This window comes from Lissotriton helveticus, chromosome 1_1 (assembly GCF_964261635.1).
Source record: "Lissotriton helveticus chromosome 1_1, aLisHel1.1, whole genome shotgun sequence".
In the NCBI taxonomy this organism is placed as follows: domain Eukaryota; kingdom Metazoa; phylum Chordata; class Amphibia; order Caudata; family Salamandridae; genus Lissotriton; species Lissotriton helveticus.
Window position 1 is genome coordinate 1,329,363,105 of NC_136057.1, and position 25,849 is coordinate 1,329,388,953.

Consider the following 25,849-nt stretch of genomic DNA (forward strand, 5'->3'; position numbering starts at 1 on the left):
ACTCAGCGCCCTTTTGAAGAAACCCACAGCAGACCCCTCTGAACTTAAAAACTACCGACCCATATCCCTCCTCCCATTCCCGGCCAAAGTCATCGAGAAAACCGTCAACAGCCAGCTCGCCGCCTTCCTTGAATCCAACAACTCCCTTGATCCATCTCAATCTGGATTTCGAGCCAAACACAGCACTGAAACCACCCTCATTGCAGCGACCGACGACATCCGAGCACTCCTGGACAACGGAGAAACAGTGGCCCTCATCCTACTCGACCTTTCCGCTGCTTTCGACACAGTCTGCCACAGCACCCTCATACATCGCCTCAGCAACATCGGCATACAAGGAAAAGCCTTGGACTGGATCATCTCATTCCTCGCTGGGAGAACCCAAAGAGTCCGACTTCCCCCATTCTACTCAGAGGCCACCGAAGTCATCTGCGGCGTACCTCAAGGATCCTCACTCAGTCCCAACCTCTTCAACGTCTACATGAGTCCTCTCGCCTCCATCGCACGCAAACACAACCTCAACATCATCTCCTACGCCGACGACACCCAGCTAATCCTCTCCCTCACCAAAGACCCCAACACCGCCAAAACCAATCTTCACGAAGGCATGAAAGAAGTAGCCGAATGGATGAAACATAGCCGCCTAAAACTCAACTCAGACAAAACAGAGGTACTCATCCTAGGATCTTCCCCCTCAGCTTGGGACGACTCCTGGTGGCCTTCCGCGCTGGGCGCAGCACCCACACCCACAGACCATGCACGTAACCTTGGCTTCATCCTAGACTCCTCTCTCTCGATGTCCAGACAAGTCAACGCCGTCTCGTCCTCCTGCTTCAACGTACTTCGCATTCTCAAAAAGATATTCCGCTGGATCCCCCTCGAGACAAGAAAGACTGTCACCCACGCACTGGTCACGAGTCGACTGGACTATGGTAACACACTTTACGCCGGAATCACAGCAAAATGACAGAAAAAACTCCAGCGCATCCAAAACGCATCAGCGAGACTCATTCTAGACATCTAATAGACCTCCACTGGCTTCCTGTTAACAAAAGAATTACTTTCCGCCTTCTCACCCACGCACACAAAGCCCTCTACAATCTAGGACCCGAATGCCTCAACACACGACTGTCCTTCTACAAACCCACCCGCCAACTTAGATCGTCCAATCATGCCCTCGCCGCAGTCCCGCGCATCCGGAAATCCACCATGGGTGGCAGATCCTTCTCCTTCCTGGCTGCCAAGACCTGGAACTCACTCCCCACCCACCTCCGCCTCACTCAGAACCACATCTCCTTCAGAAAAGAACTTAAAACCTGGCTCTTCGACAAATAATATACCCCTTCCCCTAGCGCCATGAGACCCTCTGGGTGAGTAGTGCGCTTTACAAATGCTAGAACTTGAACTTGAACTTGTGCATAGGACTCCCAGTAGTGCCCAGACACATGAGGGGTGGGTGGGTATTACTCCCAGCAGTGCCAAGACATTAGAGGGGTGGATGGATATGACTCCCAGCAGTGCCCAGACAAATGAGGGTTGGGTTGATATGACTCCCAGCAGTGCCCAGACACATGAGGGGTGGGCGGATATGACTCCCAGCAGTGCCCAGAGATGAGAGGGGAGGGTACACAGGACTCCCAGCAGTGCCCAGACACATGAGGGGTGGGTGGATAGGACTCCCAGCTGTGCCCAGACAAGAGAGGGGTGGGTGGATATGACTCCCAGCAGTGCCCAGACATAAGAGGGGTGGGTGCCCAGGACTCCCAGCAGTGCCCAGACATGAGAGGGGTGGGTGCACAGTACTCCCAGCAGTGCCCAGACACAAGAGGGGTGGGTGGCTATGACTACCAGCAGTGCCCAGACATATGCGGGGTGGGTGGATATGACTCCCAGCAGTGCCCAGACATGAGAGGGGGTGGTGGATAGGACTCGCAGCAGTGCACAGACATAAGAGGGGTGGGTGCACAGGACTCCCAGCAGCGCCCAGACAGATGAGGGGTGGGTGCAAAGGACTCCCAGCAGTGCCCAGACACATGAGGGGTGGGTGGATATGACTCCCAGCAGTGCCCAGACATAAGAGGGGTGGGTGGATATGACTCCCAGCAGTGCCCAGACATGAGAGGGGTGGGTGCACAGGACTCCCAGACAGGAGAGGGGTGCGTGGATATGACTCTGAGCAGTGCCCAGACACATGAGGGGTGGGTGGATATGACTTCCAGCAGTGCCTAGACATGAGAGGGGTGGGTGGATATGACTGCCAGCAGTGCTCAGACATAAGGGGGGTGGGTGCACAGGACTCCCAGCAGTGCCCAGACATGAGAGGGGTGGGTGCACAGGACTCCCAGCAGTGCCCAGACATGCAAAGGGTGGGTGCACAGGACTCCCAGTAGTGCCAAGACACATGAGGGGTGGGTGGGCATTACTCTCAGCAGTGCCCAGACAAAAGAGGGGTGGGTGGATATGACTCCAGCAGTGCCCAGACACATGAGGGGTGGGTGGATATGACTCCCAGCAGTGCCCAGACATTAGAAGGGTGGGTGGATATGTGTTAGAGGGGCGATCCCAGGGGAGGACAGACTTGGCACCTGACCACCGTGTGACCCACCTCTCCTAGGAACACAGCCGAGCAATGGCGGGAGACCCTCAGGGAGAGGATCTCGAATCTAGGATCATACGCGCTGCGCTAGCACCACTCGACAAAGGGACACCACACCGTAGGATTAAGAGAACGTATTCTTTATATCTTCACGTAAAAATGGATCTTTATGATCCGCAGTTTCTTATGTACAGGCGAGCAAGGGCTCAAAGAGTCTCGGTAGTGGAGTTCTGGACTTTTTGGTTCCGTCCAGAGGTGTCAGGGATAACACCCGAAGACCCCGGAGTTCAACCTGCCTCGGTGCACAAACAAACAGAAACACGGGCTTCTCGATGGTGGCGTCAAAGACCAAAAGTTTATTACTGCAGGGACACAGAAGTCACAGAAACTACACATGGGCAGTATCTAGGAGCCTGTTCAATTTGTACAAAGAGGGTTGCTCCTTATATACTGAATATTGGGCTTCAGGCAAATTTCTTTACATGTTAGCACATTCCAAAACCTTTGTATCTTAAACAATAAATATTTGGCGTTGCACAGGAATCGTCAACAATATCTGATGTCAAAACATTACGAACGAGGGGTTCCCACTATTCCATCATAATCCCATGTCAACTTTCCATTCAAGACCCGGACCGCCTCATCGTAAATTTCGTTACCTCCCCCTAATAAAGGCCCAGAAGGAAAGGAGCAGAGCCAGGTGCAGAAGATAGAAAAGTAGGATAAGAGATGTTTGTGGGTCGTAAATGGGCACGGTTACCAGCTTCGGCCGCCTAATCATGATCAGACCAACGAACATGAGAACCAGTATAGCAGGACTGGCCTCAGGCTGGGGAGGCAGCTCTTGCCGAGTCATGCTGCCACAGCGTTGCTGGCCTAAGGTGCACGTGTCACTAGCAAGGTGAATTGCCGGCTAAAGCCTACGTGTCCTTAAATGAAAAGAGGTCATTGCGTGTCCATTGACTATGTGAGGGCAAGGAATACAAAATGGCTTCCTTGTTCTAAGATGGATGCCACGGGTAGAACAGAAATGTGTTTGTAACAGGAGTGCTCTTGCTCGTAGCATAGCGAAAACACCAGGATATACTAAATGGATCATTTGCGGTTCACTGATACCAAAATTATGCATTTGCGACAATGTTACAAACACGGGTTAAAATCGTCACGGAACCTCAGACCCTCCTTTTGCCCTTACATAGGCAATTACTCAGTCTATGTCTGAATCTAACTCTATGCTCATTAGGTCAGTGACATGTTGTTGCATCATCATTCTGTCTCGTGTCTTTTCTCCTAATGCAGGTGGTTTTCTGAAACAGGTTGCAGCACAGAGGCTACACAAAGCGGGACCACATTGGATAATAAGGCAGCATGAGAACAGAAATACTAGGATGACACCAATGACCATCAGAACCTTCCACCACTCCATGTAGGACCAGTTTCCCTTGTCTACGTGTATAGAGTCGGAAATCTTGTGTAGCTTAGAGATCGCTTCATAGACGGTTGGAGCATTATTGGGAATAAAAACACAGCAGCTCGATTGGATCATTCTGCATACCCCACCTCGATCTGCAAGTATTACGTCTAGAACCATACGGTTCTGCAACGTCATGAGACGATCCGCCTGAAGCTCAGCTGTTAAGTTACTAAGGGCACCAGCAGTTTCTGTAATAGTAGATTCAACTACCCGTGTTAGTTGACGTAGATTTCTACTATTGGCCATAGGCCCCCAAAACGGAAGGAAACCTTTGAAGAAGTCTCCAGCTTCCTGACCAGCGGTATCTTCCTTGCTGAAGACACCTCTTGCTACTCTGGTCTTGTGATAATCTGAAGAAGCAGTGTATGTCGGAGGTAACAATCGAGCAATATAACATGAACCTGAGAAGTCAGCAGGCAGCCATGTATACGCTCTGTCTTGACAGATGAAGTAAGTACCCCTAGCAGTGAGGAAGGCAGGGGAGGAGTTAGACGGAAATACGTAAGTCTCAACGCACTCACTCCTCCCTAGCTGAGCTCTCAGATTTCTCCCATTTCCTTGCAAACAGACCTGACCTCGGTGAGGCACGACCCAGACTGAAGTGGAGCTTTTACGCTTGCTTTCTCCCAAACTAAGGCGATACTCGGTAGAGTTCCAACTCAAATACACCCGTAATTCATCTCTAGGGTAAGATGGAGTATTATTGACGTCTTTAATCATGTCAATTATTCCCTGGACTAAAGCTTTGTTGGCTGAGTTGTATTTAGTGGACCGTGGTGGACGCGGAGGATAGGTCTCAAGGGCATAGGAAAAAATGGTCTGAAAGGCCTGAAATGATCCATTATAGCTAAAAGGCAAGACTAGATAGGGAATGCCTTTATCCATAGTGTGAGGTATCAAGCCACACACCCAGCAGTCTGTAGTATTAACTACCAGTTGGTGTTGATGCAAGAGCTGTACAAATGTATTGTTAATAAATTCAGAGCGTCGAGCTTGTTCGTGTTCAGGAAACGAGTAAAAAGAATGCATAGAAGAAACCGTAGAAGTAGTAGGATCAAGGGGAGGTACTGTAGTTACCGGCATAAAAATCAAATGCACACCAAAGATGATTCCACCCACCAATGTTATCAAAACAATTAAAAATGTAACTGCACATTGCATTAGAAAGCATTTGCTGTGAAGTATTCGGTACAGTCTATTTCTGCGAACATAAATTACATTCTTTCGTTGCAGCTCAGGAAGCTCCATCTTCTACAATCCGCTCGTGACCACTGATGATGTGTACGTAGATGAAAATGCCTCTATCAGCCCTGGGAGTTCCCAGAACTAACAGAAAGATCGACCTTATGTCTGACCCCCGCAGATTCAACTAGGCACACAGCCACGACCCTACGGCTACCCAGACGGCAAGGCAAAATTTAAAACAACAAAATAATAGCAAACTTCCTGGCTGGAGGCAATGTATAGAAAATTCAAATCTGAAAATAGGCAGTTTCCTGCTTTATTTGTCCATATTGCGAGGTCGCAAGTTGTATCTCAGTTTTGCAGGAGCTGTCTGATCTGGAAACAATATATTTTCAGCCGACGCTGCAATGTTCGCGTTTGCAGATGACAAATGTTCTTTTGGTGCAGATGGCAAATGTTCAGGGTTCAAAAGAGCAGTTTCAGGAGGAGAGTCAGAGTTTGATGTATCAGTGATCAGTTCTGCATCACTGAAAGGGATGAACCTGGGTATTTGTTCTGCTTCAGAGGCACTGATTCCTTTCTTTACCCAGTTGTTGTAAGGAAGTGGCAGAGGCACACGTTTGACATGTGTCGTGTGGATCCAATTCTTCCTTCCGGCCACTCGAATAGCAGTTCTCGTCGCCAATAGGACTTGGAAAGGGCCAACGAATCTGGGCTGAAGATTTTTCGTTCTTGCAAAATTTCTAATGACTACTTGATCCCCAGGTTTCAGCTGATGACCTGGACTCTCCGGTGGCTTTGGCAATGCATCGAAAACCTGTTGGTGAATAAGGCTCAATTTAGCAGTCAAGTCGAAAAGATAATCAATTAACATTGGGTATTCCAGCTGCTTAAATTCTTTCGGTCTAGGTACCCCCCAAACATTTGCAGGACGACCAAAAATTATTTCATATGGACTAAGCCCTACTCTAGAATGTACAGTTGCTCTTGTTGATAACAAAGCCAAAGGCAGTGCATCTGGCCAGGGCAAACCCGTGGATGCTTGTATCTTAGCAAGTTTCAGTTTAAGGGTGCCATTGTAACCCTCAACTAAACCCGCGGACTGGGGATGATTCGCACTGTGAAACTTTTGTCTAATCCCTAGGCCGGCACACACACTCTGCATAACTTTCCCTACGAACTCACTTCCGTTATCTGACCATACAATCCGTGGCATTCCGAATCTGGGGAAGTATTCTTTAAGAAGGATCTTGGCAGTGGACAAAGCAGTATTGTCCTTCAGTGGGTATGCTTCGATCCATCTGGAGAACGCACAAACTACCACTAGGACGTACTTTAGATTATTACAACGATCCATGTGAATGAAGTCTAGCTGGATCACTTCAAAGGGGCAGGAAGGAGGAGCGAAGTGACCTGCAGGTGTGGGGATTCCCTTGCCAGGATTATGCATCAAGCATACCATACAATTTCTCACCACTCTCTCTGCACACTTACTAATCCCATCATTCTTCCAAACTGGAGCCAACATCTTACAAATCCCTTTAGAACTGATGTGCGCTGCTCCATGTGCCATCGTTACTACTGCAAGCACATACGCATCAGGCAACATCCAACGCTGTTGTTCCGACAAGTCAATCCAACACCCACTCGAGTCCAATTTACCCGTGCTCTCTTTCCATGCACGCTTTTCCTCCTCAGTCGCCTCTTTCTGAATTTCTTTCACGCTTTCCACTGTGTCCTCACACATTCCAGACTCAGAAATCCATCTTGCAGACGTTGCAACATACATTCTACTCATCATATTTCTAGCTGTCTGTTTTGCAGTCTCATCAGCAAAAGCATTCCCACGACCAACATCATCCGTGATTGCTTTATGAGCACTGCATTTCACAATCGCAACTTCAGTCGGCAAGGTTAGAGATTCCAACAAGTCATTAACTAGCTGGCCATGTTGAATCTTAGTCCCATGGGACGTAATGAAACCTCTCTCTTTCCACAAACGGCCAAAACTATGGGCCACGCCGAACGCGTACTGACTATCTGTGAACACATTCACTCTCTTTCCCTTAGCTAAAACGCACGCTCTTGTCAGCGCGATCAATTCTGCAGCCTGGGCAGAATTCTGACTCACTCTCGCAGTCTCCACAATCGTACTCAAAGTCGTTACTGCATAGGCAGCAGTTACATCACCATTCTCCAATTTGAAGCAAGACCCGTCAACATACAACGTGCCATCTGGATCTGATAATGGAGTATCTTTTAAATCAATTCGTCCTTTTGTTTCTTCCTCAGTTCTGAAACAACAGTCGTGTGGTTCGGAATCACTCGACTCTTGGCTAGTCGGCAACAATGTTGCTGGATTCAATACATTGCATCTTTTGATCTGAATATGACTTGCTAGCAATGTCAGTTCGTAACCTGATAATCTAGCACTGGTAAGGTGCTGCGTCTTGGTTCGGTTCATGAGTGTATCCACAGCATGAGGAACCATAACTACTAGCATGTTGTTCATTACCAAACCAGCAGATTGTCGAATGGAGGCTGCAGCTGCGGCTGTAGCTCTCAAGCAACTAGGCAACGCTCTAGCTACTGGATCTAATGTTGATGAAAAATACGCACAAGGGCGTTGTTTATCACCAAATTTCTGTGTCAAAACACTCAACGCACAACCTTCTCTCTCATGGATATAGAGCGTGAATGGTTTACTGTAATCGGGTGTACCCAATACAGGAGCTGAACACAGTGCATTTCGTAACTCAGAAAAACTTTCCTGACATTCGGCAGACCATGGCACTGGACTCGGAACATTTTTCCCAGTCAAAGCTACCAACGGTTTTGTCAAAAGAGAAAAATTTGGGATCCACTGCCTACAGTATGAGGTAATACCTAAAAAGGCACGTACTTCTCTCTGCGTGCTAGGAACATTCATCTGTGTAATTGCTTTTATTCTCTCTGGGGTCAACTTCCTTCCCTCCTTTGACAAGAGATGACCTAGGTAGGTCACTTCTTGGCAACAGTATTGTATTTTTGAAGGTGACACCTTGTGATTCAAATTTGACAAATGATGCAATAAAGAAATTGTAGCTGTTTTGCAAGTTTCCTTGTCATCGGCAGCCACTAGAAGATCATCGACATATTGTATTAAAGCAGAACCAGGAGGAAGTACAAATGAGTCTAACTGGCTTTTTAATGCTTGACTGTAAATGGATGGGCTTTCACAATAACCTTGTGGAGCGCGTTTAAACCTGAAGCTTCGTCCTCCTAGAGAGAAACCGAAGATATCGCTGCTTTCCTCGGCTATCGGAATGCTGAAAAAGGCATTTTTCAAGTCGATAACTGAAAACCATGCCGCTGTAGCAGGAATTAACGTTAACAATGCAGTAATGTCTGGAACCACAGGAAACTGTGGAATCACAATTTTATTAACCTCTCTAAGATCAATTACAAATCTATATACTGGAGGTTTTGTTGGGTCAGTTCGTTTCAGAATGGGCAGTACAGGACTATTACAGACATTACCTCTAGTTTCTTCTATAACGCCTTTCTTGATCAGATCTTGTATTATCAGTAGGAGCGCACGCTCACCTTCAGTAGAAATTCTGTATTGTGGAATTCGTGGAAATTTTACATTCGCTTTCAAAGTTACTACATATGGTGCAATTTCTAAAAGACCTACATCATTAGGACCAGTCGCCCAAAGAGTATCAGGGAGTGAACGCAGCTCTGGTGGGAGTGCATCCATCGACTAGTACATTGGAGAGATGATTCTTTTACCCAACGTAAGCTGTACTCCTTCTGGAGAACAGTACAATGTCGCATATAGGCGTTTTAATAAGTCTAAACCAAGCAGATTTTCATTACAACCTGTCGTCAAAATCAGGGGTGCTTTCAATTGTCGAGGTCCAACAGAAATAGACAAAGGACCAGAAACAGGGTTGTGAACAGGGGCGCCTGAAAAACCTACTGAAACGTTTGTTGAGCCAGACAAAGGTGCGCCAGGGAGTTTCGCATGTATGATAGAACTTTTTGCTGCACCAGTATCCAACAGAAACGGTTCGACTATACCTGATGTTGCTACTGCGACATAAGGCCCACTCTGATCTACTGGAACTGATACTACTCCCTCTCTTTGTCCATGGCTGTCCTAGTACTCCCTTGGCTGAACTTCCTCACTAGCTTCATAGTAATCTTCAACATGATATTGTTGAGACCTATTCTGTTGGGCAGATTGTCCATTTCGTTGGTCGAAATAATTAGAAGGGCGATCACTTGTCTGTGGAGGCATAACACCTCTTCCTCGACCTCTAGAATTCTGCATATAACCACCACGACCTCTCTGAGCTGCCGCAGTATTATTTTGTGCCCGTACCGGACACTCAGTCTTATAATGGCCTTCCATTTTGCAATAAGCACACTGATTCCATTGGTACTGTGGCCTCTGAGAATTATACTCCGTTCTTTGATATGACCCTTGCTGTGTATTGGTCTGATTGGTGCGAGGCGGATATGCTTGCTGTAAAAGAACTTTAGTTTTTAACTCTTTCGTCTTTTTATCTGATTTTTCTTTCTCCTCTTTGTCCCTATTTTCATAGTACTGGGCAGTAGCAAGTATTTGCGCAGTCGTAGAGACAGCCCACGCACTTTCAGAATTTTTTAATTTACCACTAAGTTCTGGCAACAGATTGTGCACAAATTTATCAACAAATAATCTCTGGCCTCCTTCTGTGCTCATATCCTGACCACTATGATCCACAAAAGTCTCCTCGAATCTTGTGAAAAAGTCGGAGACGCTTTCGTCTTTCTTCTGTTTGCACGCGGACAATTTGTCCCAGTTAACGCGTAATGCTGGCATTAGGGTTTTCATTAAATCGATTATTCTACCCGGCAAATTAGCAATTAAGGGTTCAGGTTTAGAACCACCTATTTGTTGACCATCCGCTGCAATTATAGCTGCCCAATCACCACCTAGGGCAACTGGATGATTCTCTTTACGAATTTTAGCCCAAATTGGTTGCGGTACTACATTACCAAATAGCAGATCTATGTCAGCTAGATTTAATACACAAGCGTCAACTGTCTGAGCCAACTCTTTGTAGTACCCTGCAGGATTTTTACGCGGATCTGGCAAGGCCTGTTTCACTGCTAATACTTCAGCTCGCTTCCATGGAATATGTATCCATACTCTCTGGAATTGGGCCGGAGCGGCTGCAATACCAAGGTTTACATTAGCTTGCACAGCTTCACGCCAAATTGGTGGAACCTCTCTCATTGGATATTGACGATTTTGTTTCGTACTACGTTTCTCTGACTCCCTCGGAGAACGAAGGGATGGGTCATTCCTATAACTTAAAACCAGTTCCATCGCTTCTTTTATATTTTGTCCAACTATCATACCTGCAGCAAACTCTTTCTGAACATTAATTAATTCTTCTAGATTTGATTCAGGGTCATCCTCTTCCAATTCCTCACGTAGAAGGAAGCACATTTCATCAAACACATATCGTTGTGTCGGTTCGTTCCATTGCATAAATGTATCTAATACATCTTGTACATTATATCTTCCAACTTTCGAAATCCATCTAAGAGCAGTGGAATCTAATATCCCTCTTTCTTCAGTACTGGGAAGCTGACTACGTCTCTGCACAGAGTCAGAGGTAGGAGTCTTAATCAGAGTTTTATAGAAGGGAGATAGAATGTTAGAGACAGAATCAGTGATTCTTCGACGAACAGAAAGTGGAGTCATAATATTAGCAGAAGCAGTAAATAGAGTAGCAGTTGGAACAGATAGATCAGGAACAGTAGGAGTAGCGGGCAAAACAGCTTGTGAACTAGCAGGTGTGAGCGATACAGGTATAGGTAAAGAAGCCGGCAACCCTGAAAGAGGGGGTGCCGAAGGAACATTAATAGTGACCACAGGAGGTACAGGAACTTGATTCAGAGGAGCGGGAACACCAGGTTGTCCAGCAACCAGTAATTGAACATTCGGTATAGGTGGAGCCGTAGCACCCTGTGCATACGGTGGGGGTGATCGTAACAAGTAAGACAACAGGGGATCCTTTTCAGGGTCCTCTACTATCTTAGCTGTACTTGATGGCAAAGCAGGATAGCACTTGTCTATTGCTAAATTATGCTCTCTATTGGCCACCTCCATCGCTTTCTCAGACTCGTTGAGTTGTAGCTGCTTAGCAGACTGTTCTAAAGTCAACTCTTGCTCTTTCTGTTCTTCCTTCAACTTTTTAATTTCTCTCTGTTTAGATTCTTTTCGCCAATAACGGAAAGAATCAAACATTGCCGGCCGGGCTTTCTTCTTGAATAATTTTGTTTCTAAATTATCAAGAACTTGAGGTTCGAAACTACCATGCAGTGGCCAACTAAGGACACCATCTTTCTCTGTGTAGTGGATCCATACCTCGTTATAAGAGATAGGGCCCACACCAAATTTGCAATATAGATCATAAAGGGGAGTTCCAATCGGAGGAACCGAACACGAGTCCTCCAACTGGGAATCCCTGTTGCAACTAAAACAAGACAACATACAATTTTTCCGACTTACCATTTTATAACCCGGAACACAAAACAGACGAAACACAAATTAAAAGAAAGGTGCGCACTTGAACCAAGAACTTAGGCCTACCAGAACAGACAAACGTATCGATACCCGAACTGAACTGAATGATTATCGTAACCAGAATAACCAGCGATAATCTTATGAAACTGAACCAAACCAAAAACTAAAAGTATTATCCAAACAGGAGCAACCCTTACGAAGTAACCAACTATCAACCACTTAATACTTAACTGAGGCACTGAAGACGTCACCAAGGAGAAACCCGTCACGTCTCGCCGTACTAAGGACTGCACCTCGGGTCCAAGACAGGGCGACGGTCAAGGCAACGAACCACTGCAGCCGTCTGAACGGGAACCCTCGTGGAAGAGAACGTCGGGCCACTTTTGCGATATGCCGGGATCGATGAAGTGGGGCGCCTCCCTCTGAAATCTTCACACGAAGCTTCTCGAACTCTTCAGGCTTTTGGACCGGTACCGAATGACGTCGCCCCACGTTGGGCGCCAATTGGAGTTCTGGACTTTTTGGTTCCGTCCAGAGGTGTCAGGGATAACACCCGAAGACCCCGGAGTTCAACCTGCCTCGGTGCACAAACAAACAGAAACACGGGCTTCTCAATGGTGGCGTCAAAGACCAAAAGTTTATTACTGCAGGGACACAGAAGTCACAGAAACTACACATGGGCAGTATCTAGGAGCCTGTTCAATTTGTACAAAGAGGGTTGCTCCTTATATACTGAATATTGGGCTTCAGGCAAATTTCTTTACATGTTAGCACATTCCAAAACCTTTGTATCTTAAACAATAAATATTTGGCGTTGCACAGGAATCGTCAACAATATCTGATGTCAAAACATTACGAACGAGGGGTTCCCACTATTCCATCATAATCCCATGTCAACTTTCCATTCAAGACCCGGACCGCCTCATCGTAAATTTCGTTACCTCCCCCTAATAAAGGCCCAGAAGGAAAGGAGCAGAGCCAGGTGCAGAAGATAGAAAAGTAGGATAAGAGATGTTTGTGGGTCGTAAATGGGCACGGTTACCAGCTTCGGCCGCCTAATCATGATCAGACCAACGAACATGAGAACCAGTATAGCAGGACTGGCCTCAGGCTGGGGAGGCAGCTCTTGCCGAGTCATGCTGCCACAGCGTTGCTGGCCTAAGGTGCACGTGTCACTAGCAAGGTGAATTGCCGGCTAAAGCCTACGTGTCCTTAAATGAAAAGAGGTCATTGCGTGTCCATTGACTATGTGAGGGCAAGGAATACAAAATGGCTTCCTTGTTCTAAGATGGATGCCACGGGTAGAACAGAAATGTGTTTGTAACAGGAGTGCTCTTGCTCGTAGCATAGCGAAAACACCAGGATATACTAAATGGATCATTTGCGGTTCACTGATACCAAAATTATGCATTTGCGACAATGTTACAAACACGGGTTAAAATCGTCACGGAACCTCAGTAGGGGTAGGGTAGCGGGACAGTCTCAAGGTCCAAAGTCCCTTGCGGGTGCGTATCCGGCGCACAGCTCTCAATCCTCGAGCCGGGGGATACGGGTAGATCGGGGGTCCAGCCGTACCAGGATAGTGTCTGAGCCGCGATTGAATCAGCAGGGCTCGAGCAAGGAGGTCGCAGTTCTTATGGTCTTGGGGAGCCGCGATCAGATCAGCAGGGCTCAGGAGTTCTCAAGGTTGCAGGGGAGCCGCGACAGCGTCAGCAGGGCTCAGGTGGTCTCGGGCAGAAGTCCTTCTCTGCTCGGCAGGAGCCGCGACAGCAGGGCTCAGGTGGTTCTTTAGGTTGCAAGGGAGCCGCGACAGCGTCAGCCGGGTCTCAGGTAGTCTTTAGGTTTCACGGGAGCCACGACACCGTCCGCAGGGCTCAGGTGGTTCTCGAGTAGAAGTCCTTCTCTGCTCGGAAGGAGCCGCAACGAAGTCAGCAGGGCTCACGTAGTCCAGGATACAACTGGTTTGATCGTCCTAGAGCCACCCTTGATATAGGACTCCTCGCCTTTGATGTCCGGAGTCCTCGCAGGCGGAGGTCTTAGCACCTGGGGGCTGGTTGTTGGGGGTTCCGCCTTGGCGGCTCCTTTCATCCTTTCAAGTTGGGTCTGGAGGGATCCCAGACACTCAGCAGGCCTGGAGCCAGCCCTCAGGGAGGCCGGATGGGTAATCAAAACTCATCTCTCGAGGGGAGGTGGGAGGTGTGACCTAGCTACTCCTCCTTCTCTTGCTCACAGGGAGCGCTCTACCCCATGGCCGGATATGGCGCCGAGGTCGGGCTGGGGCCGGGGCGGCCATATTAGGTGCAGGGTCATGGGCCTCGGCCTCGGTTACCAGGAAAATGGGGGGCGAGGACGGGGAAGCCCAGTGTCGGGGATGTGGGTCATGGAGGGAATGGTCGGCTGGATCATGGTCATGGGGAGCTGCACGGGTCAGGGAGGACCATGCCACGAGGCCGGGTCCAACAATATGACTCCCAGCAGTGCCCAGACAAATGAGGGTTGGGTGGATATGACTCCCAGCAGTGCCCAGACACATGAGGGGTGGGTGGATATGACTCCCAGCAGTGCCCAGCGATGAGAGGGGAGGGTGCACAGGACTCCCAGCAGTGCCCAGACACATGAGGGTGGGTGGATATGACACCCAGCAGTGCCCAGACAAGAGAGGGGTGGGTGCACAGGACTCCCAGCAGTGCCTAGACACATGAGGGTGGGTGGATATGACTCCCAGCAGTGCCCAGACATGATAGAGGTGGGTGGATATGACTTCCAGCAGTGCCCAGACACATGAGGGGTGGGTGGATATGACTCCCAGCAGTGCCCAGACATAAGAGGGTGGGTGCACAGGACTCCCAGCAGTGCCCAGACATGAGAGGGGTGGGTGCACAGTACTCCCAGCAGTGAATAGACACATGAGGGTGGGTGGATATGACTCCCAGCAGTGCCCAGACATGATAGAGGTGGGTGAATATGACTTCCAGCAGTGCCCAGACATATGCGGGATGGGTGGATATAACTCCCAGCAGTGCCCAGACATGAGAGGGGTGGGTGGATATGACTCCCAGCAGTGCACAGACATAAGAGGAGTGGGTGCACAGGACTCCCAGCAGTGCCCAGACAGATGAGGGGTGGGTGCACAGGACTCCCAGCAGTGCCCAGACACATGAGGGGTGGGTGCATATGACTCCCAGCAGTGCCCAGACATAAGAGGGGTGGGTGAATATGACTCCCAGCAGTGCCCAGACATGAGAGGGGTGGGTGCACAGGACTCCCAGAGGTTGCCCAGACATGAGAGGGGTGGGTGCACAGGACTCCCAGCAGTGCCCAGACATGAGAGGGGTGGGTGGATATGACTCCCAGAAGTGCCCAGACATAAGAGGGGAGGGTGGATATGACTCCCAGCAGTGCCCAGCGATGAGAGGGGAGGGTGCACAGGACTCCCAGCAGTGCCCAGACACAAGAGGGTGGGTGGATATGACACCCAGCAGTGCCCAGACAAGAGAGGGGTGGGTGCACAGGACTCCCAGCAGTGCCTAGACACATGAGGGTGGGTGGATATGACTCCCAGCAGTGCCCAGACATGATAGAGGTGGGTGGATATGACTTCCAGCAGTGCCCAGACACATGAGGGGTGGGTGGATATGACTCCCAGCAGTGCCCAGACATAAGAGGGGTGGGTGCACAGGACTCCCAGCAGTGCCCAGACATGAGAGGGGTGGGTGCACAGTACTCCCAGCAGTGAATAGACACATGAGGGTGGGTGGATATGACTCCCAGCAGTGCCCAGAAATGATAGAGGTGGGTGGATATGACTTCCAGCAGTGCCCAGACATATGCGGGATGGGTGGATATAACTCCCAGCAGTGCCCAGACATGAGAGGGGTGGGTGGATATGACTCCCAGCAGTGCACAGACATAAGAGGGGTGGGTGCACAGGACTCCCAGCAGTGCCCAGACAGATGAGGGGTGGGTGCACAGGACTCCCAGCAGTGCCCAGACACATGAGGGGTGGGTGCATATGACTCCCAGCAGTGCCCAGACATAAGAGGGGTGGGTGGATATGACTCCCAGCAGTGCCCAGACATGAGAGGGGTGGGTGCACAGGACTCCCAGAGGGTGCCCAGACATGAGAGGGGTGGGTGCACAGGACTCCCAGCAGTGCCCAGACATGAGAGGGGTGGGTGGATATGACTCCCAGAAGTGCCCAGACATAAGAGGGGAGGGTGCACAGGACTCCCATCAGTGCCCAGACATGAAAGTGGTGGGAGGATATGACTCCAAGCAGTGCCCAGACATGAGAGTGGTGGATGGATATGACTCCCAGCAGTGCCTAGACATGAGAGGGGTGGGTGGATATGACTGCCAGCAGTGCCCAGATAGAAGAGGGGTGGGTGCACAGGACTCCCATCAGTGCCCAGACATGAGATGGGTGGATATTGTTGTACCCGGCCTAGTGGCGTGGTCCTCCTTGACCCGTAGTAATCCCTCCTGACCCGTGGAGCTCCCCAGGGCCCTGATTCACCTGACCATTCCCTCCACGACCCACATCCCCGACACTGGGCTTCCCCGTCCTCTCCCTCCATTTCCCTGGCACCGAGGCCGATGCCCATGTCCCTGCACCTAAGATGGCCGCCCCGGCCCCAGCCCGACCTCGGCCTTCGGCGCCATACCCGGCCAGGGGGTAGAGCGCTCCCCGGGAGCGAGAGAGGGAGGAGTAGCTCGATCACACCTCCCACCTCCCCTCGAGAGATGAGTTTCGATCACCCATCCGGCCTCCCTGAGGGCTGGCTCCATGCCTGCTGAGTGTCTAGGATCCCTCCAGACCCAACTTGAAAGGATGAAAGGAGCCACCGATGCGGAACCCCCAACAACCGGCTCCCAGGTGCTAAGACCCCTGCCTGTGAGGACTCCGGACATCAAAGGCGAGGAGTCCTATATCAAGGGTTGCTCCGGGATGATCAAGTCAGTTGTATCCTGGACTACGTGAGCCCTGCTGACCTCGTCGCGGCTCCTACCGAGCAGAGAAGGACTTCTACTCGACGACCACCTGAGCCCTGCTGACGCTGTTGTGGCTCCCTTGCAACCTAAAGAACCACCTGAGCCCTGCTGACGCTGTCGCGGCTCCCACTTGGCAGAGAAGGACTTCTGCCCGAGACCACCTGAGCTCTGCTGACGCTGTCGCGGCTCCCCTGCATTCTAGAGAACTCCGGAGCCCTGCTGATTCGATCGCGGCTCCCTACAAACCGTAAGAACTACTACATCCTTGCTCGAGCCCTGCTGATTCGATCGCGGCTCAGAGACTATCCCGGTCCGGCTGGACCCAAGATCGCCCCGTATCCCCCGGCTCGAGGATTGAGAGCTGTGCGCCGGATACGCACCCACAAGTGACTTTGAACCTTGAGACTGTCCCGCTACCCTACCCCTACCGAGACTCTTTGAGCCCTTGCTCGCCTGTACATAAGAATCTGCGGATCATAAAGATCCATTTTTACTTGAAGATATAAAGAATACGTTCTCTTAATCCTACGGTGTGGTGTCCCTTTGTCGAGTGGTGCTAGCGCAGCGCGTACAAACCTAGATTCGAGATCCTCTCCCTGAGGGTCTCCCGCCATTGCTCGGCTGTGTTCCTAGGAGAGGTGGGTCACAGGGTGGTCAGGTGCCAAGTCTGTCCTCCCCTGGGATCGCCCCTCTAACAACATTGCATGTCTATTCCACAAATACACAATGGCTGTAGTGACACTCACACAACAGGAGCACAGTCAAAGCTAGTGCAGTCATCACTCACATGCTCCCCTGGTCTCCCATACAGCTTGCCGTAGTGTGGTAGGAGGGAATCCAGCAGGGCCTGGTTCTCCTCCTCACTGAATGCTGGTGCCTTCTCCATGGTAAGCAAAATCAGAGTCCAGGGAATGCAGAGACAGCAGCAGTGTGGTCCACTCCAATGTTGTGCAGGCAGGTGCCCCCTCACAGCCACATGCAGCTTTAAATCAGTGCTGCTGAGGGGCGTTCAGTCTCAGGAGTACAGTGTGGTAGGCCAGATAACTTTGCATCCTACGTTTCATCTAATCACTTTCAACATAAGGCCCTGACACACATTTGCATGGTTCAAAATTTAAGCTTCAGCTCGAAAACAATTTTGCAACATTGTATAGTTTTGCCCAACTGACTTTTTCAGGATACATGTAGCACACACTCAAATCTCAGTATCCATGACAACCAGCCTGCATTCTGGCCCTACTACTTGTCCCCTATGTATTTTTTGGGATCCACACACATGTACGGTGCGTTGCCCGTCGCGTATGCCACCTTTTTAATTGAGAAACGAGGCACACACATGCACGCAATGTCGGGGTACGGTTTGCCCGCGTATGGCACCATGTTAATGGTGAAACAATGCGCACACACGCACGCAATGTCGGGGTACAGTTCGCCCACGTATGGCACCATTTTAATGGTGAAACGATGCGCACACACGCACGTAATGTCGGGGTACGGTTCGCCCGCGAATGGCACCATGTTTTTTTTGATTTTTTATAAATTTTTATTGAAAGAAACAGACATACAAATAAACAATCAAACTTCACAAGGCAGGGACATAATAATACATTGTCATGGGTCCGTGTGGGCGGAGCTTAAAGGTTAGACAAATGTAGTACAGTCGAATAAAACGGGGGTAGGGGCGGACAAGGAAACAAGCGACCTCAATACAACAGATGACGAGTGAATGCCAATTAGGGGGACAAAGACACGTCAATGGTCACATCATGCGGGGGAGTACATATATTACCACGGTAAGCATTCCACTGGGACCAAATTCTACCCCATTTCTTGGGCCGTCCCCGGGAAAGGTACACAGTCTTCTCCCGAAACATTCACCAGTCCATGTTGTCTTTCCACGTGGACAGGGTAGGTGGTCTATGTGATCCCCAGAGCTGGGCAATGTCCCTCTTCGCGACCATATTTCCAAGGGTCGCCCATGTAATCTGAGCTGAGCTGTAGTCATTAGGCTCCCAGACATTCAACAAACAACGCCTGTCCTCGGGCAGCAGGGACACACCCGTGACACTTTTCATGACATCGTGCACTCGAGACCAGAACCTGACCACCCCCGGGCATTCCCACAATATGTGGAGAAAAGAACCAGACATCCCACAGCCACGCTTACATAACCCATCCAAAGAAAAACCCATTCGAACCAGGCAAGGCCCAGTGACATACACTCGGTGAAATATCTTTAGTTGGACGAACCTCAATCGAGCAGGAATGGCGACCTCCTTGGGAGAGGACAATGCAGATTGCCAGTCCTCATCGTCCAATTCAAGTCTGTCTGCACACCACGCAGCCCGGAGGAGGACCAGCAAGTCAGCTCTGTTATTAATGAGTTTCTTGTAAATGAGGGAGATCGTGCTGTCGGGCACGTGACCATCCAAAATGCGGTCCTCCAGAGGGGAAGACTCAGGAATATCGGCACGCGCTGCAAACACAGACAACAGAGCATGGCGGATCTGGGCATACCTAAAGAATTCAGTATCACCAAGCTCATACTCCACTCGCAGCACATCAATGGATTTAACAGTACCCTTCGACCACAAGTCACCCACTCTGCTAATACCAATCATATCCCATTTATCAAAGCCTTTCGTTCTCCACAGATGGCCCAAGCATTCCGAATCATACAAAGGGGTGGCCTGAGTAAACCTGCCCCGCCAGCCCAAAGCCGCATTTGCATCATGCCACACTCTCACAGCAATCTTGGTGGGACCGGTCAGTGCTCCGCAGAGACCACCAGAGTGCAACGCTCTGCTAAAGGTCCCCCCTGGCAAAATAAATCTATCCATGGAGAATGCCAGGGCAGGGCCCGGTGCGTAGGTCGCATGATTAATTGCACTCAACTGAGATGCCCAATAGTAACGCCTGATGTCCGGGAGGGCTATACCGCCATCGTACCATGGAAGAGTGAGTTTAGAAAGGGCGATACGGGCACGCCCATCCCAGACCAGTTGTCTCTGTAGGCTCTCCACTTCAAGAAAATAGCCCGAAGCAATCGGGTCAAAAGAGTTCTGAAGTGCATACAAAAATCGGGGCAGAGACATCATTTTGAAAAGCGCCGCTCTACCGAGGGGCGACAGCGGCAACCTACGCCAGCGAGCCACATCAAGCTTGAGCCGCTGAAGGGGGGGCAATAAATTAAGCTCATAACGCCTGGAGGGGTCCAAGGAAACATAAATCCCCAAGTACTTGAAACCAGTCTCCGTCACTTGAATCGGAAATCTACGCGGCAGTGGAGGGAGATCTCCAGCCAAAACGTAGACACAGGATTTAGCCAAATTAATAACAAGACCGGAGTTCTTACTGAAGGAAGTAAGAACATCAAAAAGCACATTAAGGGACTTTTTAGGGGAGGTGAGATATAGGAGGATGTCGTCCACATATAGCGAGACTCAATCCTCAAAATCAGGGGACCATCGGATGCCCCGCATAGAAGGTTCCCAGCGGAGCCACTCCGCCAACGGTTCGAGAGCGAGAGCAAAAAGCAAAGGGGACAGCGGACAGCCCTGTCGGGTGCCCCGTCCAAGCGCAAAAACGCAAGACACTCGTCCGTTAACAACTACCTGGGCCAGGGGACTCTCATAAAGAAGTTGCACCCAGGCTATAAAGCCCGGCCCAAACCCGAATTTCGAGAGGGCCGCCCAAAGGTAGGGCCACTCGATAGTATCGAAGGCCATGGTAGCGTCAAGAGAAGCCAAGATGGCCGGTTCAGTAAGCGTCTCAGCTCACGCGAGAACCCCGTGGAGTCTACGCAGATTCAAAGCTGTGTTGCGGTGCGGGATAAAACCGGATTGATCTGGATGGATCAGGTCCCCGATCACAGCTACTAAGCGATTAGCTAGTAATTTAGCCAAAATTTTGGGCTCGGCGTTTAGCAAAGAGATTGGTCTATACGAAGTACAACGATCCCGAGGCTTACCCTCCTTGGGAATGACAACAATGGTAGCGAGTCGTTGGTCAAGGGGGAGGGAACCAGATTCCAGGGCCTCGAGAAACATGCCTCGTAAATAGGGCACCATTTTGTCGGGTCGCAGCTTGTACAATTCAATGGGCAAACCATTGGAGCCCAGCGCCTTGCCCAAACGGAGGGAACGGATAGCCACCGCAATTTCATCGACTGTAAGCGGAGCATCCATGAGGTCTCTGTCAGAGTCAGAGAGGCAAGGCAAAGCAATATCCCGCAACAGTAAACAAGAGTCTTCCTCATCCCTGTCACAAACAGAGGTGTACACTGTCTCGAAGTAATCCGCAAAACACTGAACGATCCCAACAGGGTCAGTGACACACGCACCATCAAGCTTCTCAATCACGGGGACCACACGATTCACTCTCTCCTTCTTATCCAACCATGCTAGCAATTTAGCCGCCTTATCACCCGCATCCTACAGTCGTCCCTGCTGCTCCCTGTACATCACTTTCGCAGCATCCGTCACAAGAGCCTTGTAGTCAGCTTGTTTCAAAGCAAGGGAGTGCAACTTAGTACTGGATACGCCCAGACGGAGATCGTCCTCCAGAACGGATATCTCAGATTCCAAGCGCGCAACCTCCACATTTGCAGCCTTTTTAGCAGCGACAATCAGGGATAAGGACTGACCACGTACAACAGTTTTAAATGCTTCCCACAACAAAACAGCAGAAGAAACAGACCCCACATTGTCATCAAAATAATGCTCGATGGCTTTAACAAGGTCAGAGCGGGTCGTGGGGTTCTGAAAGTACCACGGGTTAATAGGAGCTACTCTACCCTCATCGCCCGCCCCTACCACATACCGGAGCCACAAGGGAGAGTGATCGGAAATACCCCTAGGGAGCTGACGAATTTCTCTGATGGAGGAGGACTGGACCGCGGGCATTAAGAAATAGTCCAATCTAGAAAGACTACCGTGTGCCCCAGAGTGAAAGGTGTACTGCAACTGCGTAGGGTGTAGTAGCCTCCAGGCGTCGACAAGCCCGAAGGTCTCTAACAAATCGCTCAACCACCTTTGCGCCCTGGGTAGATCTCTGGGAGGATGACGATCAGAGGTGCCGGAGACAACCGAATTCAGATCTCCACCCAAGATCAGAAGCCCCTCAGGAAGATCCAATAGAACTCTACACAGATCAGCATAGGTTGAAGCCTGCAGGCCCGGGGGGACATAGACTGAAAGTATGGACACTGTCTTCCCCTCCCACCTACCAGTGAGCACCGCATAGCGCCCCCTGTCGTCAAGTCGCACTTCGTCAACTGCGAAAGGGAGAAGTAAACCCCGCATGGGCCACCAACCGATAACCGCGCCTATTCATCGCCTGACAAGCGTTGCCTATTAAATAAGGGTGGGCGTAGTTCGCGAAGTAGCGCTACGCGAAGCTACGCGGAGTGCACTTCGCACTACGCGAACTTCACGTAGCACTACGCGAGCTGCGTAGTAGCATGTTCGCACTGTGCAAGATGCGTTTTCAATGATTGCACAGTGCGGACAAGCATCCGGCACTGTGCAAGCATTGAAAACGGCATCTTGCACAGTGCGAGCTGTAGTTTTCTGCTGCTCGAGTAGATTATTACTCGAGCGGCAGCTTTCTCAACGCGAACAGGTAGTTTCTCATTGAGAGCGGTCACGAGCATGCGCAACCACTCACAATGAGAAACCTGACCTCCTCGCGTTGAGAATCTCGCCGGGATGTCATTTTGCTTGCTCGCGGTCGCGAACATGACGTTCAGGACCGCAAACAAGCAAAAAATGACCGCTGCACTACGCTACGCTGCACTACGCATGTTCGCACTGTGCTACGTGCAGCTCGCGTAGTGCGAAGTTGCGAAAACTTTGCAAACTCCGCGAGCGTAGCGTAGTGCTTCGCCCAGGGTTACTATTAAATGCGTCTCTTGTAGGAGGACAATATCGGGGGAATGACGCCTAAGGAACAGCAAAACAATACTACGCTTAATCCTGTCTCCTAATCCATTGACATTCCAGGATAACAGTCTCAACTCGCCGCCCCCCATCCCCGAAAGGTAGAAAGAGCAGGACCCACATAGAACACCACGATCAGTACAAAAAAGAAAAACAATACGATGCCTCGTGAATTAACAAAAACACAAACACACCCCCCACCCCCCAACTTGACCATGTTACTCCCCCACCCTGCACCCCTGCGTAAGACTAATAAGCCACCCCAACTTGCAGTGTGCCTGTCGCTCCATTACTAAACTAGCTACGCAAAGAACCCAGGAGGAGGAAGAGTCCCCATTCACCCCCCGCCACCCCCAGGCTGATCTAGGCCTAACAAAGACCCAAGTCCAGACTCAGCTGATACAGCAAGAAAGTGCAGACGCCGGGATCCACAGGTGAAGTCCTCATTCAGCCTCACCTCCGTCGGCTCCTCCAGGGTGCCCAGTATGTTCATTTCTCACAGGCAGGGAGTCGAGCCAGTCACTGACATTGTCAGGACGATCAAAAAATAAAACATGTTCCCGATATTCAATCCGAAGCCTGGTAGGGAACAACAAGGAGTACTTAAGACCCAAGTCTCGCAATCGCTTCTTAACTCCCTGAAATCCAAGTCTTTTCTTCTGGACAAGCGGCGAAAAGTCAGGATAAAAGGAAACGGAGGCATTTTCAAAGTTAACTGGGCCCTTGTCCCGTGAGGCCTGTAGAACAGCATCCCGGTCTCTAAAATGAAACAACCTGGCAATAATGGGCCTCGGGGGGCACCTGGCTTAGCCTTCCTGCCGGGAACACGATGAGTGCGCTCAACCGCGAAGAACTTACTGAGTCCAGCGGGAGACAGATGGTTAGCAATCACATCCTCAACCAAGAGGTCGACCCCCATAGCCTCAGAATTCTCCGGGACACCAATAAGGCGCACATTGTTGCGACGGGCCCTATTTTCGTAGTCCTCGAGACGACGAGCCAGTAGGTCATGCGAGGAACGCAGATTGCCGATCTCAGTCTGGGCCTCTGTGACATCCGCAGTAAGACTAGAAGTCTTCAATCCCAATGACTCAACCCTTTCATTAGTCTTCAAAAGATCCGCTCTAATCAGCGTAATGTCGACGGCCACAGTGTCAATCTTAGAGGCCAAGGCGTCGTACTGCTGTCCGATAGAGGCCTGCATGTTGGCTATGGCTCCGATGACGTCCTGCAATGATGGGTCCGAGGACGCCGGAAAGAGGGTCTTAGAGGTATCCGAGGCACGGCCAGCAGCGCCGGGCGACCCCTTGACCTGCGAGTAGTGGTCCATGATATTAGTCTGGTTTTGGCCACCACGGAGAGGTGCCTTAGTCTTGCGTTTCTCAAGAGGCTGCCCGGTGGCCATTTTGGAAAAGGGACCCCGAAGGGGCCCTCGCGACCTGGTGAAAATGGCCGGGCGCAAAGTGTCCAGACAGTCAACAAGACCAAATCCGAGCGCCGTAGGCACGAAAGGGCCGAGTCGTGGGCAAGCAGTCGGGCCAGCACCAGGCGAGGATGAGACAGCAGGTCCGCCGAAGGTGGCGAGAGGCTGCACCCCTGCCAATCAGAGCCGGGAGCAGAAACGAAACCGAAAGTCAAGAGGGGTCGACCAGAAGGGGACCCTAGCAGCCGTTGTTGATCAACTACTCCACGGCCTGTGCAGCAACGAGCCCCCGGTCCGCCTCGGGGTGGGCCCCAAAAAGTAGAGACGATGCAAAAGTGGACCCCAGTGTCCGAATTCGATTTTTCAAAGTGTTCGAAGATCAGCGAGGATATGCGAACAAAAGCCCGTCCTCGAAATCAGGATGTTGTCAGGATAATCGTGAGGGGCGGCGTGGGTCCGGGGAGCTCTGTGCTCACGCGACCATCTTGGATGCCCGCGAAGCTCCTCCTGAAATGGCACCATGTTAATGGTGAAACGATGCGCACACATGCACGTAATGTCAGGATACGGTGCGTTTCACACCCTGATGTGAATGCAGGGGTACAGTGCGTTTTACATGGTGCGTTTCACACGCTGATGTGAATGCAGGGGTACAGTGCGTTTCACACGCTGATGTGAATTCAGGGGTACTGTGCGTTTTACACGGTGCGTTTCACACGCTGATGTGAATTCAGGGGTACAGTGCATTTTACACGGTGCGTTTCACACGCTTATGTGAATGCAGGGGTACGGTGCGTTTTACACGGTGCGTTTCACACGCTGGAGTCAAAGCAGGGGGACGGAACATTGCACACGCTCACGTATGGCACCATCACAATAGTGTTACGAGGCGCACACATGGCAGGGATGTAGCTGTACGGTTAACACAAGGATGTCTATCAAGTTCTTGTCATTGCATACTTATGAGCAGGCCCTAGGTGTGCCAGGCACTGATATAGCACAGGGCATCTGATCTTGTTGCACAATTGATGTGTGATGACCTGCTGACACATGTCATGTGTGATGGGGCACTATGTGGTACACATCACCTTTCTACTTGTCCCATTGGTATAATCATGCACATGTTGTCATGCACATCAACACTGGGATGGCACAGTCATCACTATGGGCACCTGTCTCATGATGCCAGGGACCGTGGCACTATCTCACTTGACAATTTGACGCTCATCATGACCCTATGTGACAGTGTAATGTGTGTGTCATGTTAAAGATTGAGTTTGCTGTTTGTGTTCCGTAAAATGCATCTGCTGTTGGTGCATCTATAATGGGTCTGTGTTGTGATTGAAATGGTTTAACATGTACGCACACCATGCCACATGTGCATTTCCAATGGCTTTTGGGTCTGATGGCATCATACATCATTGATCCCCATGCATACATGTCTGCATCGTGACAATGGCTGTGGTGTTGCGTTGTCCTATGCACACCTTATTAGCAAGTTTTCTGATATGTCTAATAGATATACCATGTGACCTGTGTGTGTGCCTTGCAGTCAGCTGTCTGTATGGGATGGCAACCTTATAATGCAGGCCTGGGGACGTGTGTCACTCCAGTGATATCTTGCTCTGTTCACTCAGACTAGCCCAGCAGCTCTTTTGTGTGCATGTAATGT